This window comes from Pinus tabuliformis, chromosome 4_1, assembly GCF_031772625.1.
Source record: "Pinus tabuliformis cultivar Carrire ecotype Pingquan chromosome 4_1, CPIR1, whole genome shotgun sequence".
Lineage (NCBI taxonomy): Eukaryota > Viridiplantae > Streptophyta > Pinopsida > Pinales > Pinaceae > Pinus > Pinus tabuliformis.
The window spans coordinates 74,071,504-74,087,770 of record NC_142303.1 but is presented as its reverse complement, the minus strand read 5'-3'; the positions used below and the strand labels follow the sequence as shown (position 1 = coordinate 74,087,770).

General features: G+C 43.2%; 1 protein-coding gene across 3 annotated transcripts in view; it reads right to left on the bottom strand.

The window, feature by feature from the left end:
• LOC149174219 (Metallo-hydrolase/oxidoreductase superfamily protein) overlaps positions 1-16,267 on the bottom strand; it is a 460,911-nt gene that overhangs the window by 416,594 nt on the left and 28,050 nt on the right. The gene's annotated exons all lie outside the window — the stretch shown is intronic.

Sequence of the window (16,267 nt, the reverse complement as noted above, 5' to 3'; positions counted from 1 at the left end):
GCTAGGCCATGATAACCATGTCTTCTCTCTGATCTTTATGATGAATTCCAGTCATGCTTAGGATTGAAGAGCCCAATATATGCTAGAACTCACTTTAATTTATCAACCAGGGAGTGTGATACCTTAAAAACACCTACACTATATATGCAGTCAGAATGATTCACCGATCTGGAATTGCTGATCAATTTATGAGAGTGAAATTAATGGTTTTCTAATGTCACTACTATAATGGCTAAAGGATAAATTAACGCATGCAAAATAGAACACCTCAAAGCACACATACAGCATGCTCCTTTGACTTGTACAATCTTACAAGAATCAAGAAACTAATTTAAAAAACTCAACAACTAACTTCTTAACCTGTTCTTGGATAGAGTCTGTCCAGGGCAGGCAACAAGAAGTTTCGCCTTTCTTGATTTTCTGAGTTTTGCAGGAAATTACTCGCTTGCAAATATAAACAAACAGAAGTAACCATTGATAGGAAATGAGCTGCTAAGAAGAAATCTAGCAAACCTCATTGCAAGAAACAAATTTTAAAATGAAATGCTAAGCTAAATAACTACTTCAAGAAACGCGTTAACAGAAAATAAGAAAGATGGAAGTTTTCGATGCTACAGTTACAAGAAACCAGGGATGCATCCAGCTGTAGGCTTCAAGAATGGGCCCTTGCTTTGAAGCTCATGATCCCCCAAATTAATCACTACAGAAATAAAATGCATAAAAATAAAGCTAACCATGGAAGTAAAATCAGCAAGAAAATGTGTTGATGTATAGAGGGGATTCAACCATCCATTGCACCTTCAAAGTCTTTACTCCAAAGGGAGCAAGGGGTTAAATCCATCAAACTCAACACACTATTCAAAACCAACACAATGGAAAAGAACTATCTCAATGCTTATTGTCCTTCTAAATTAAATACTACAATGCACACCAAATGAGTTGACATATTCTACTTTAATAGGAAATAATTTGGTTTTTTGGGAAATTCCCAAAAGTTGCAAAACTCTAGCAGCTTTTACCCTAATTGTTTCTTGAAACAAAAGATTTGCAAGAATGGCCACTTGGCTAAGGAGGGAGAGACAGGTGGAAAATAAGAAATTGTAACGTTAACTAACAACTTTTTGAAACATTTTGTTGAAGAATAATATAAGAAACCCTCATCTGCTGCATCAGTTTTCCCACATTGGGTTTTTCCAGGGACAATTGTCCAAAAATAACTGTGTTAATGTGTTGTTATTGTGCTAGTATTTTCCTTACATTTATTTTCTGCAGTAATTAATTTGTGAAGACTGCAGTGTATGTATTTTGATATTTGCCATAGAAAACTGCAAATAATTTGTTTCAGTAAATTAACAAATAGAAGAAATACTATCAATTGCTGCTTAGGATTTGGAATTTCCAAGTTTTCACACAAAGTAACTCATAGCTTTCTGTAAGGAGGTTGGGATTAAAAGGGAGTCCATAGTCCCATGTAATCCCAAACAAAATGGAGTTGTTGAACGAAAGAATCAATCCATTGAAAATAGTGTAAGAGCCATATTACATGATCAAGACTTGACAAAATTTCTGTGGGGATAAGCAACAAAGGTTGTTGTATATATTCAAAATCGAAGTCCTCACAGATCACTAGACAACATGACTCCTGAAGAAGCATTCACTGGGAAGAAACCAAACGTGGACCATCTCCAAATATTTGGTTGTCTTGTCTATATTCACATTCTGAAGGATAAAAGATAGAAGTTGGATCCTACAAGCATGAAGGGACTATAGTAATAATTCAAAGGCAGAAAGGAAGGACACCAAATAGAAGTAAGTCGAGATGTGATCTTTGATGAAAGTATTGCATTCAAGAAATCGAAGGACCTCCTGATGGAATTTGATTATGAAGAACTTCCAATATTTGAAGAAGAATGTACGAGGGAGGAAGAGAACTCAAATCATGAAGATGAAGGTCCCAGTGAACCTATGCAACCTGTGATCATCCCTGAAAGCAGAAAGAGACCTAATTGGTTGAAGTCTACCCTTCTAGATGCAGAAGGACATGGAGCAGCCAAAGGCACATTCAGGGAAAGTAAGAAGCCCAAAGATATTCAAGGTATGCAGCCTACATGACGAAGTTAATAGAAGCTGAACCATCCACCTTTGAAGAGGCTATCAAACATCAAGAATGGAAAGATGCCATGAATGAAGAGTATCAATCAATAATGAAAAATGGAGTTTGGGAGATCGTACCTAGGCCTGAAGACAAATTTGTGGTAACTTCCAAGTGGCTCTACAAGATTAAACATGCAGCAGATGGAAGTATTGATAAATATAAGGCAAGATTTGTGGCTAGGGGCTTCTCTCAACAGGAAGGCATCGATTATGAAGAGACATTTGCACCTACAACAAGGTATACAACTATACATTCGTTGGTCTCTTTGGCAGCATCGATGGGATGGAACATCCATCAAATGGATGTCAAAACAGCATTCTTGAATGGCACGATCGATGAGGAAATCTATATAGAACAACCCTTGGGATTTGAAGTAAAAGATAGAGAGACTTATGTCTGCAGGTTGAAGAAAGCATTGTATGGCCTTAAGCAATCACCAAGGGCATGGTATGCAAGGATGGATGCATACGTTCAAAGATTGGGCTTCTCGAAGAGTTTTGCAAATCCGAATCTCTACCCCTGCATTTGCTCCCTGCGTCTGCCCCCGCGTCTGCTCCTCCCCACGTCTTCTCCCTGCATCTACCCCCGCGTCTGCTCCTCCCCACGTCTTCTCCCTGCGTCTACCCCCGCGTCTGCCCCTGCGTCTGCCCCCGAATCTGCTCCCCACGTCTGCCCCCACGTCTGCCCCCGCACCTGCTCCAACGCCGCAAACCACGTTGCCCCAGCCCCGCATCCGCTCCACCCCTGTCTCTGCCTGATCGAACCCTATCCGCACAACAAAACCACAAAACCCTGTCCATTTACCTTCGGCCCCGTGACACCCTTCTCGGATAGAATTGCAGAGCGAAGTTCCAACACTACAAAACTCAGAATTGCAGGGTTCGGAGATCACAGTGCTTTTACTGTCACAGTCTTAACTTCGCTCAAATAACAGTCACGGTGAGATCACTGTTTGGGTTCATGTTTCCACGGTCATAGTGCTATCACAAAGGTGAGGTCTCGGCAATTGAGGCGATCTTCACAATGGGTGTCAGTAATATTGCTTCTGAGGATGAAGAGCAGCAACACAACAAGGACCCCAGCGAAGCCGAAACGCCACTGTCCAAAGATTTCAACAATAGACGTCCGCTGAAGTACTTACAACAGTGCCACAATAAAGGTGAGAATGTATACAGCCCCACCGATATTGCATTAGAAACAGATTTTGCTTTCTGGACATCCCAAATTAGACAAATTATGAGGAAAATGGAACACCTAGAGGCGGAAAATCGCGGGCTGTGAGCCAACATCGGCACTTTGTCAAACAAAGTTCTATAGGTAGAGAGAGACAACACATCTATCAGAAAAACACTGCAGGAATACTGAGAACAAAGTGCGGGGCAGAATTCCGACGAGATTTTACAGGCGGAGATCAGAGATCTTAAAAGCAAACAGGAGGAAATTAGATCCCAACAAATGTCCTTTAAACAGGAAACAGAGTCGCATATCAGCACATGGGCACAGGTGGTCAAAGGAAAGGACAAGGCCCCTCCGCTCATAGCAGTGGAGGAAGTAGTGCAAGCAAAGCTCGTGGAGGAAAGAACCCGACGAGCAAGAGAATTAAATCTTAAGGTAAGAGGACTCCCTACACCTCCCCCCTCAGCGGACCCAATGGAACTGGGGAACAGGTTTCTATGCGACACTCTCGACATACCAGACATAACCTTGGACAAAGCCTGGATAGGGCAGGACTCTACCCTCTTCCTCAGGTTCCGTGACTCCTCAGATAGACTTCGGGTACTCCGAGCCAAGCAGAAGCTATTCTCTCTTCCGAATAAAGTGTTTTTGGATGAAGACCTCACAAGAGCTCAAGTAGCTGAATTGAAACAGGCCAGGGAATAGGTTGCAGCAGCAAGACAAGCAGATAAATGGGCAGTGATTAGAAACCTTCGGGCAATTATTCGGGACACCTTCCCCCCAGGATGGGCATCCCGTTCAGGTAGCTCCAATTGACGGGCCCGAGCAGGAGGAGGCGAGGCACAGATCTCTCGATTCACTGCTGGAATGGCAATGGCTCCTTCTGGTCTTCACCAGGCCTACTTTATGAAGCCCTTAACTCAGCAGACATCCTCCTGGTTACCGAGACTCATGCGAACCTAGTCCGACCTCTCCCCGACATTACAGGATACCAGTGGACCGCAGTTTGCAGACAAGAGACACGAAGTTCAGGAGGTGTCAGGGGATCAGGGAGTGTTGCTTGCCTCATTCGTGATAGCCTCAAGAGCAGAGTATCGATGGTCACAACTGATGAGTATGCCAGATTCATGTGGATTCAGATCAGAGCCAGAACATCACCTCCGAGAGACATTTATGTCGCAGTCTGTTACTTCCCACCTATCTCGTCTTCCTACGCTATTCACAATAGCTCAGACGGAGACCCTTTTATAGACCTGTACTCTGACATCACCAAGTTTTCAGCAGTAGGGGACGTCATCCTCACGGGGGACTTCAATGCTCGAACCAGAGACCTCCAGACTCCTATGCACGACTAGACAGAGGATATATTTTGCACCCAGGGGATTGACCCGACCATGATCGGCATGCACCGGACCTCCAAGGATCACTTGGGACCCACCACTGCCTATGGGAGATATCTGCTACAGTTGGGAGAATCTCATGAGCTAGTAATTCTGAATGGCCTACCATGTTTCCCATCCTCACACTTCTTTACCTGCAGACCATTTGGAGGCGGAGCAAGTGTGGTTGACTACGCTATTGCAAACCCAGATCTCCTCCCTTACATCAAAAATTTCTCAATAACCCCCATCCCTCTCGCAGATCATGCACTTCTCTCACTCTCTCTGCAGTTTAACCTCCCGAATCCATCTCCTACTCTTCCCTGCAGCCCTCCCAGGACCACCTTTCGATTTGAGGAGGGTGACCTTGATCTCTTCTCCTCTATCCTCAAACAAACACTCCCATCGGAATCCCAGTTCGCCTCTCTCAGCTTCGCTAAGGACAAATACCAGTGCCTCTCATATGAAATCCAAGAAGCTGCACTCCAATCCTTCCCCCATTCTACCCATATGCCACCACCTCCTGCAAACCGGGAAATTGCCCTATGAACAAATGGTATGACCAGGAATGCAAGTCTATGCATCAGGACCTCTGACACGCATGCCAGAACTCCTTACCAGCATACCCAAACCTCTGTTCAGCCTACCATCGCCTCCTTCGCCGCAAGAAGCGCCTTTTCATTGCCCATAGGAGACAGGTTCTTTCTACCCTCCTCCTTCGCTCCCCTAAAAATTTCTAGAGGACCATCCTTTCCTGGCGCTCTCTTAAGCCTGTCGACCTTGATCCTGCCTCAATGTTCTCTCACACCTCCCAGCTGTATGACATTCCTGGGCAGCCTCTGATTCAGGTTACTTCCCCCCCCCCCACCTCCTACCACCTTTTCTCCGACAAAGATATCAGAGAGGCAATATGGACAATGAATAGCAGCAGGGCAGCAGATGAAGAAGGCTTCCAGGTAGAATTCTTCAAGCATGGACTTCGCCCCCTAGTAGGATATTTGGTGGACCTTTTCAACCAGGTGGTTCGGGATGGATTTTCGGATGGATGGTCACACCACATTATCTACCCGATCCACAAGTCAAGGCCTATTTCCGACCCCAACAACTATAGGACAATCATGGTTGGGCACACATTCTCCAAGCTATATGCTACAACACTCCACAGGACACTCTCCCATTTCCTTGAGCAGAGACAACTCAGGGCCAAGGGCCAAGCAGGATTCCGCCCAAACCACCAGACAATCGACCACATCCTTACTCTTCGTGCGGTGATCGAGGAGGCTAGGCATCGATCCTCTAAAGTGTACTGCTACTTTGTAGACTTCTGGAAGGCCTTTGACTCAGTCCCGAGGGAAGATCTTTTCCAGAGGCTAAGAGAGATTGGCATTTCCTCAACTCTCCTGACAGTTATCATGCACCTCTATGAGGCCGTCCTTGGTCGTCTCCGCACAGTCGGAGGAATGTCGGATTTCATTCGAAGCACCATTGGAGTCAAGCAAGGATGCCCCCTTTCTCCTACTTTATTCGGGATCTATATCGATGAGCTTGAGTCCTTCCTCCGGGAGCATATCCAGGATACAGATGGGTGTCTTCTTCACCAGGTCCTGATTTCCATCCTCCTCTTTGCAGACGATATTGCCCTTATTGCCTCCTCCCAAGAAGGCCTTCAGAGACAGCTAGATGCTCTCGCAGCTTTTTGTGACCGGAGGCATCTAACTGTGAACTTGGGTAAAACCAAAGTGATTATCTTCAATGGAGTAAAGAAAACCTCGGACTTCTACTTCCTATTTAAAGGAGAAGAGATCGAGATTGTCAGCACCTATACATATTTGGGAGTTCAGTTTTCAGGGCCTCGATTCAACCTACGGCCAACCTTTCAGCTTCGGATCAACAAAGGGTATGGCTCCCTAGCCCTTCTGGAGAGGCAGTGTTTCCAGCACCATTTCCAGGACATCTCATCCAAAATGAGAATCATGGACACTTTGATTCGCCCCACAGTGCTTTGTGGCTCAGAGGGGTCCCTCTCTCCTAGAGTCAGATTGGGCTTCAGCGGAGCGAGTCCAGACCCTCCTTTTACGTTGTTTCATTAAGTGCAAGAAGACAGTTCCTCAGCACATCATTCTAGCAGAGTTCAGGGCTCAACCTTTCCCCCTAGAGTTGTTATTCAGGTTAGTGTCACTCCTGCACAGGCTCCGAGACCTGGCAGACACGAGGAAGGGTCATGACAAATGCCCATATTTAGCATATTGCTCCTCGGAGAACATCTCCCATATGCAGACAGGCCAATCCAAATGTTGGTACACCGGTGCGACAGAGCTTCTGGAGGCTTCAGGAATCTAGATTGACCATCTCCCTCCTTTTCAGTACTCCCTGAACGCTCCAGGTCACCTCCTTCCCAATCAGCAAGAGCTGAATAAATCATTGAGGAGGATATTTACAGACGATACATTCGGACTAAATGGACCAATCCTCCCAATGGGTTGCGTCCAAAAATGGCCTTCTACTCGGAGCATTACTTGGAGATCAAGGATGGGCTCATCATCAGACCCCAGTACACGTTCCAGCATTGGATGCATGCCCTTAGAATCCCCCTTGGGCAGCTCAGAGTTGGGTCTCACAAACTCCGGGTGGAGATAGATCACCACATTGATAGGGCTAATAGGATTTGCCAGCTCTGTCACTTATAGGAGATAGAGACAGAGACACACTTCATCTTCGGATGCCCTGCTTACTACGAGATTCGAGGTCGTTTCCATTGTCTCTTCAGGTCTTCTCAGACTTTGACCAGCTTCCTCAGATATGTTGATCCGAGATGCCTTGCACTTTATCTCCAGGAGGCCTTCAGATTTCGGGCCCGTTTTCTTTAGCCCCCTACCAGATCGGACACCACGCAGAAGATCACGAACTTCTTTAGAGCACTACCATCAGCGTGGGGCACCAAAAGAACCATTGACCGACCCACAGACACTGAGACCAGATCAGTGCGGTCCCGGGGGGGCTGACCCACCAGACTGCACCAGCACTCCAGGATTGGATCCACCCCTGGGAGGCACCCTAGAACCTCCAGGCGACAGCAGCAACAGCCCAGTATGCCCACAGGACAGCAGACTTTGACAAGCTTCTCTCAGTTTTCTTCTCTCGACCTCAGATGTTAGGAGTAGGAACTGGACAGGAGACTCCTTTCTTCTCCTTCTTCTTCTTCTCCTTCTCTGCTTCATCGCAGTGCTTTGTTCCGAAGCCGAGAGCTTCTAGCTTCTACATTTACATTTACTTAGTGTTGACCACTACCGGTCAACTACCCATGCAGTACACCCCCTTTTCTTTGCAAAAAGGGGTAGCACTTGATCGACATGTCTGTGCCATCCTGCAGTCATCAGCAGCTTGATCAATTTAATTGTAAACCCAGTCTGCATGTATGAATTGTAAATAATCTTAGCAGATATGAGTCGTGTATGTAAATTGCCTAGGAGGACCTAACTTTCTAATGGTAATCTACGTCCCGGAAGGTTTTTCGTCTCACCGATCCATGATCGGCAGAGTTTTCCTTCAACCTGACCCCAAAGCCGGGATGGATTTTGTCATTAGAATTTTAGGAGAATCCTAGTGCGTTAATCTGCTAAATTATAGTTGTGTCGCAGAACTGGGTGGTTTATGAGGGTCTATGATAAAGGGGTTTTCCCCCTTAAGATGTAAATTGTAAAAGTCATGATGTAAAGTGTCTTGAGGGTTGGAAAATATTTTAAATCCCCTCATGAGTCCTAAGTCCTAGGTCCTAGGAGATTTTTCCAAAGGCTAAGTTCGAGGATCCATTTTAAAATGAATTAAAAAATTAAAAAATAATTAAAAAATAATTAAAAAATAATAATAAAAAATATAAAATAAAATAAAATAAATATAAAATAAAAAAATTATAAAATAAAGAAAAAACCCTAAAATAATAAAATAATAATATTTTGAGTGAATGCATGTAAAATATCATTTTTTAATAAATCGACGGATGAGATTAAGAGATGTCTTGATTCTCATCGACGGTCGAGATCATTTCGACATGGATCACTCGAACTAGCCGTTGGGATCATTTCCTTTAAGTAGGGTGCTAGGGGTCATTTCAGATAATTCGGATCTGTGAGTCTTGTACTGAAGAAGCTCTCTTGTAATCTGTTTCTGGTTAATAAAAGAAGACTTTGGGGTTCAAATCTTGCTGGTGTTACTCTCTGGAAGTGCTGTGAGATGTTTAATTTTCTGCATATTTTATTTTTCAGCCATTAATAATAGCTTATTGTAGAGCATTGTGAGCACAGGTATCTTGTTCACTTGCTAGGGTTTGAGTGGTGTTAGGGTTTCTGAAGTAATGGCAGGTATCTCCATTACTTTTTGAGATCTAATAGCATTTTTGCCCTCTTTACTGATGGTTGAAGTGAGCTGTGCAGGAAACCCTTATCGAAGAAGATTAGCGGGTGTTTGGGGAAGTTCTCGGCTGAACCAGCCAACTCCCGCAAGCATTTTTTGCTGAGCCCAGTTGGATTTGATCCTAGGTCTATCATTCAGTTTATTTTTCCTAATTTGCATGAGAGATTTTCTGAAGTTCTTCGTAGTGAAAATCTGAAATTTTTTCTGAAAATATTTCTGTTCTTATTGCTGAATCTGGCTGTCAAAAGGGGCCAAAATCTGTAAATTAATCAGCTGATTTAACGATTCAACTTTTGCTTTATATACAGGTTTAATTAGGGTTTTCAGTTTTGGTTTTATGCATATATCATTTTTGGGTGATCTGGTCTATTTCAGGTTGCAGGATTGCTGAAGTTTTCCAAAGGCCCTCACTCTATTTTACCAGCAAATACAGTTCTCTCACGCTCGAGTTTCGCTGCCATCATCAGGAAGTTTCTGGATCTGCATTTCTTTACAGGCCAGATGATTGACAAATGCCAAAACACCACCGCCTGGTGAATGAACCTGTCAATACGCTGTCGGGCGTCCAAATTCGCTGAGCCTGCGGATTTAACAACCGTAAGGAGATAACCAGTTGTTGGCTGGGTAAAAAGAATCTTTCTTTGGCGGCTTTCCAAGAATAAGGCATCGAATTTTTTTTTTGTTTATCCGCGGGTGTGTCTGCATGTGAAGCAAGCCTTTCTGGCGTTACCCTGCTCCAGTATTTCAATAGATAGGTCGACATTCGCAAGCCTTTTTCGGTTTCATGGTCCTGGATTATATGCATTACCTGTGAGTTTCATGCTAAACGCGCCGCCGTCAGGGTATTCGCAGCAGGTAAGATCGATTTCGCGTTTTTCTTTTCATCCAAAATCGACCAGCAAGCTTCTCAAACCCCTGCCGTCACCTGTGCCCCTTCAAAATTTCTTCACGCATCCAATTCTTCCTCTGGCGCTGAGGCTGGGTCACGCATTTTCTTCTTTCGGTGGCTGAGATATCGTCGTTCAGTTTTTTTTCTTGTGGTTTGTCGATGTATGCATATATTTGCGTAGGTTAAGATTTCTAATTTTTTTTAAGTTTCGTTTTTTTTTTTAAGTTTAGATTTAAGCTGTCGTAGTTTTGATTCATATTATAGAATAGATCGTAATTTTATTTTTTTAATATAGTTTAGCTTTATAATTCTTAGATTTTAAATTTCACTTTTAAATTGTTTCTCCTTTAGATTTTTATAATTTAAAAAAAATAATAATAAATAATAAAAAAGGATTCATTTATAAAATCTTTAGGTTTTAGATTTAGTTTTATATTTTTATTGTTAGATTAAGTTTTAGATCAATTAATTTTAATTTATATTTTTTTTTTTCAATTTTCTTTTGGTTTTTGTTTAATGTTTAAAAAATAAAAAATCATAAAAGGGGCATTGTGGAAATTTTCTTTTTGCCAGATCCAGTTGTTCTCGGGAAATTATCTGATGTGGAATAAATGTTTTAGACAAGTCTGCGCATGAGTGATCATCTTAAAGATTAGTTGCATATGATAATTGCGTTGTTGCTTAAAGCTTTGATCAAAATTTCCTTAATTACTGGATATCGTTATTGAGCTTTGCGCGTTTTAAGAGCGTTGTTGTTTCAATTGGTATCTTGCGTCGTTCAAGCTTTCATGATAAATGCTTGCTCTGCATGGTTTATATTGTTGCAGCATCTGAAAATTAAACGATTAAATATTTACTCCACAAGGCACTGGTCTTTTAACTTCTAAATCCATTTTAGTGCTTTTCATTTCGTGTCTCCCAACCCAGCTGGTTGACAATTGGTCTTCATCATCTCATAGGGTCTACCCCCCTTAGCCGCGGGAGACAGGCTTAAACGAAGGGATCGGGGATCAGAGTGACAGCCCCCGGTCTGAGCGTTGTCGTGTCAATCTGCGCGACAACACTTAGATTATAGATGTATTCTCTGCTTTTTAAAAGAAATGTTAAAGGGGACCGTTTGGTCCACCGGCTAGGCATGATGTAATCATTGTAACCGACAGTCCCGTTGACCTATTATGGTCATTTGTTGGACATTAATAAAATTATCTTATCTTATCTTATCTACATCAAGGTAGTGAAGGATGAGCCCATATTCATTCTTCTATATGTGGATGATCTTCTCATGACGTGTAGAAGGTCGTACTCAAGAATGCAAGAAGCAACTGGCAGCATAATTCGATAAGAAGGATCTAGGGTTAATGCACTTTTATTTGGGATTAGAAGTTTGGAAAGGACCTGACGAGATTTATCTAGGTCAAGGAAAGTATGTGATCGAGATGTTGAAGAGGTTTGACATGATTGATTGCAAACCTATGACAACACCTATGATCACAAACTTGAAGAGGCTAAGAAGTTCTGAATCAAGCCCGGTGGATCCAACAAGGTATAGACGATTAATTGGTTCACTGATGTATTTGGCAAATACTCGACCGGACATCTGTTTTGCAGTGAGTGTTCTCAATTAATACCAAGTAGAGCCCAAGCATGATCATTGGATAACAGCCAAGCATATACTAAGATATCTACAAGGAACAATCCACTACTGCCTGAAGTATGATAAGAGGAATGATGTCCACTTGATTGGACATACATATTCCGACTAGGGAGGCAGTGAGATGGAGGGGAGAAGCACTATTGGAGGATGTTTTAGTTTAGGATCCTCCATGATCTCCTGGAAGAGTAGAAAGCAAGAATCGGTTGCTTTGAGTAGTCTTGAGGTTGAATATATTGCAACTAGTGAAGTGAGCAGAGAAGTTGTCTGGTGGAGGAAGCTATTGTCCAACTTGTTTGAAGGACCAATGGACCCTACGATGATACATTGTGACAACACCAATTGTATAAGGTTGTCTGAAGACCCAGTGTTTTATGGAAAGACAAAGCACATAAATAAAATGTATCACTGCATTCAAAAGTTGGTGCAAGATGGAGTGTTGCAGCTACGGTATATCTCCACTGATGAACAAGTAGCTCACATCTTGATAAAATATCCTAATAAGAAGCTTGTGTATTTGAGAGACAAGCTTGGACTAGTTGATATGTCCCCCTAGTTGAGAGGGAGAGATAGACACATCATTCTTGTCTTCACTTTGTGAAGAAAGAATGGAGGATTGGGTAAGCATCTGGCATCCGATACTCTTTGAGGATGAGGTAGGGTATCCAAGATAAGAGTAGTCGTAGAGGAAATTCCTTGAGGATGTGTCATTCCAAGATAGGAATTGTCCTAGAAGGACATACCCTATGAACACCCAGGTGTGGTATGTGCCTTGAGAGACAATGATGATGGTGTCTATCACTCATTGGTCTCGCCAACATTGTGCTCTGATCTTGTGGAGAAATAGAGTTGTTAGTCAAAGCCTTGCTATGTGACAATGCTGGTTGGTATGATGCAAAGAGATGGCATCAAGAAGTAAAAGGAGTCATTGTCATATGAAGAAGACCCCATCGGACACATTGTAACTTGTAAAAAGAATTATTTTTGTATTTAAAATTGTCAAAATGCCCTCCAATACCAAGTTGGCCTGGCAGCTAAGAAGTTTGCCTCAATTAGGGCATTTCAAAATCCGTACACCTTGGAAGCCTATTGTTAATTTTTGGTATGTTCTATGCTGAAGAGCAATTTACTTCAATTTTCTTATTAGCCCAATATCAATATCCAGTTTAGCAATCACATCAGCATGATAGTAAAATTCAGATAGAACATAAACATAAACAGTACAAGACAAGCCAAGACAAGAGGACACAAGATGTGGCACCAGCTAGGGACAAACCCCAATGTGGGGAAACCCTTGATCAAATCTTCTTATATTCTTCAATAGTTCAGCAAAGAGAGAGATAGTACAAATATACAAAACTGATATTTTATGACAGCAGTAGTAAAGCCTTGACCAGAGAAGTCAATGCTCGTCAAACAGGATAGAATCTTCCTCTAAATGACTTGGTCAAGCCCAGTGAACTTCAGCCTTCAACAGTAAGCTCAATCAGCCCAAACAATGCTCGTAATTCTGACCTCATTCTGCAGTAGATTGTTGTTCTGGTTACGGCATTTGCAGGCTGCAGCAGCCCTAAACTTCCTTGACAGTCTCCAAACAGTCGTAAGAGAGTTGCAGCATACCCTTGAGTAACTCCTCTTTGATATGATGTTGTGGTACACCCTAGACTGCCCTATTCAACCCTTGCTATGGTGTTGTGGCCAGTGGCCTAGCACATAGAAACTCCTGTAGCAAACGTCCTCAAAACAGTGTACGAACATCATTAACGCATCAGCATTGTAGCCTATAAGAACTAGGCTTATCTGTCTGCACTTTCTATCACCCAACCGTATACCTACGTTGATTTGTTCAGAGCCTTTAGAGCAGACTTCTTCAACGCACTGCCTCAGCTTATTGTTGCTGCTCCCCTGCCTTGCAAACAGTCCTTAACCCATGCCTAGGAACAACGTCTATCACTGCGTTGTCACCTACAGCAACCCTAAATTCTCATGCTTCTTTCACGCTATCAACAGGCTTCTTCTTGCTGTGTTAGGGCTCCCTTTGCTGTGGCTAGGGTCTCTCCTTCTATTGTTGCGGCTAGGGCTCCTTTTGCTGCAGCTTAGGGCTCCTCTAGTTGAGTATGAGGGCTCCTTAGATCTGCAGCTAGGGCTTCTTAGATCTCTCTTTCCACCACATCCTCCTTGTGTGAAGACATACCCAAACAAGTGGAGAGAGATCATGTGATGATGTGTGTCACAAATGACTTGAGGTCTCCTCTATTTAAATGCAACATTGAGGTTGAGCTGGGGGTAATTTGCTTATTGGCCGACCTTGACAAATTGTCAATAATACAAATAAATTCATATCTCCATAAATACACGTCGGAATCGGATGATCTTTAGATCAATCCTACACCTCTCGAAGAGAGGAATCCAAGAAAAATATTAGCTTCCATAAATAAGGTGACCCACATGGAGTTTGGCCCTAGTTGCCAATTTTAACACTCCCTCTCAATTAGGGAGAATTCCATCTACTAATCCATCTGTCAGTCGGTACTATCTCTGCCATCAATGCATTGCTCTGCTCTACTCTGCTGAACTATGAAGAAGAAGAAGTGATTGAAAATGTATCATACCATTCTCTACGGACCCGAAGTCAGTCCCAAATAAAGAGAGTGTCTCATACCACCCTTATTGATCCGAAATCAGTTCCAAATAAAGAGTGTCTCATACCACTCTTACTGACCCGAAATCGGTTCCAAATAAAGAGAGTGTCTCATACCACTCTTACTGACCCGAAATCAGTTCCAAATAAAGAGAGTGTCTCATACCACTCTTACTGATCTGAAATCAGTTCCAAATAAAGAGAGTGTCTCATACCACTCTTACTGACCCGAAGTCAGTTCCAATTGATCCCAGATCAATATAGGTCATCCTAGCATAGGGAGTACGGTAGTACACGATGCATCCATCGGTAGTACTATGGTCCCTATCCTCATTTCCCTACTCATTGGCCAGATGAGAGGTACTTCCCATGAGTCCCAGACTGCATGGGTAGGATGTCTCAGCAGGAGAAGGATGAACCACTCATCCTGCCTACATGTCACCATGGGGTGTCCCAGAGGAATGCTAAACCACTCACCCTGTACACAACAAATCACTAGGGGAAGGTTGGACCACTCACCCTATGATTGTGTCTCAGTAGGAGAAGGATGAACCACTCATCCTGCCTACATAGCAAACCACTAGGGGAAGGCTGAACCACTCACCCTATGGTTGCTCATCGCTCCAAGAAGTACCCCAAGCCCCCCAGAGCTCCCAAAGCTCAATATCCATATCATATAGGACCCTCAGGAGAGGGTCTCTCCACGACTCCTAGTCGTTCTCGGAAAGTCAAGAATTTGACCTTTCCCAGGGGCTTCGTCAGAATATCAGCGACCTGCTCATCAGTCCCAATGTGATGGAGCCTTATTGCTCCTCGTTGTACCATATCCCGGATAAAGTGGTACCTAATGTCTATGTGCTTGGAGCGATCATGAAATACAGGATTCTCTGATAATCGGATCCCACTCTGGTTGTCGCAAAGGATCACGATGGTATCCAGCACATGTCCAAACAGCTCACTGAAGAGCTTCCTCAACAAGACAGCTTCACGGGAGGCCATACTCGCAGCTATGAATTCGGCCTCAGCGATGCACAAAGTAACCGACTTCTGCTTCCTGGTCATCCAAGATATCAAAGCAGAACCCAAAGAGAAACAGCACCCAGAAGTGCTCTTGCGATCCACCACACTGCCTGCCCAATCAGCATCTGAATAATCATGCAGCCTCACATCTCCAGCAATGTATCTCAGTCCATGAGTGATTGTGCCCCGAAGATATCTCAGAAGATTCATGGCATCAATCCCAATGTGAGTGATGAGGCTCAACCATATATTGGCTCAACATGTTAACTGCAAAACATATATCTGGACGGGAGTTCACCAAGAACATCAGTGCTTCTATGAGTTGACGATACTCAAAAGCATTTCCCAATTCGGGTCTGGCAACACTACCGCATAACTTCTTAAAGTTAAGCTCCATTGGGGTAGTCATAGGCTTGCAGTCCACCATCCCAAATCTTTCCAATATCTTCACATCATATTTTCCTTGAGATAGAAAAATTTCTCCTGACTTTTGCCAGACCTCCAACCCTAGGAAGTAGTGCATCAGTCCGAGGTCCTTCATCTCAAATTTGGAATCCAACTCCCTCTTACGTTTGTGAATGAGAGGGTCTGCACCTGTCAAAAAGAGGTCATCCACATAAAGTACCAGTATGAGAGGTTTATCATCCACAACCTTAAAGTAAAGGTTTGGATCGGCTTCACTTCTAGTGAATCTTAGCTTCATCAAATAGCTATCAATCCTCTCATACCAAGCCCGGGGTGCTTGCTTCAACCCATAGAGAGATTTCTTCAACCTGCATACATGAGATTCCTGGTCATGAACCTCAAACTCCTCGGGTTGTTTCACATAGACTTTGAAGTGACGGAGCCAGGTGTTTACTTCATCCTTCCAAGAGCTTATGGGCATCATACCAGATATGTCCGAGTGGACCATCTGCAATATATTTGTGGTCTTGTTATTACTGGA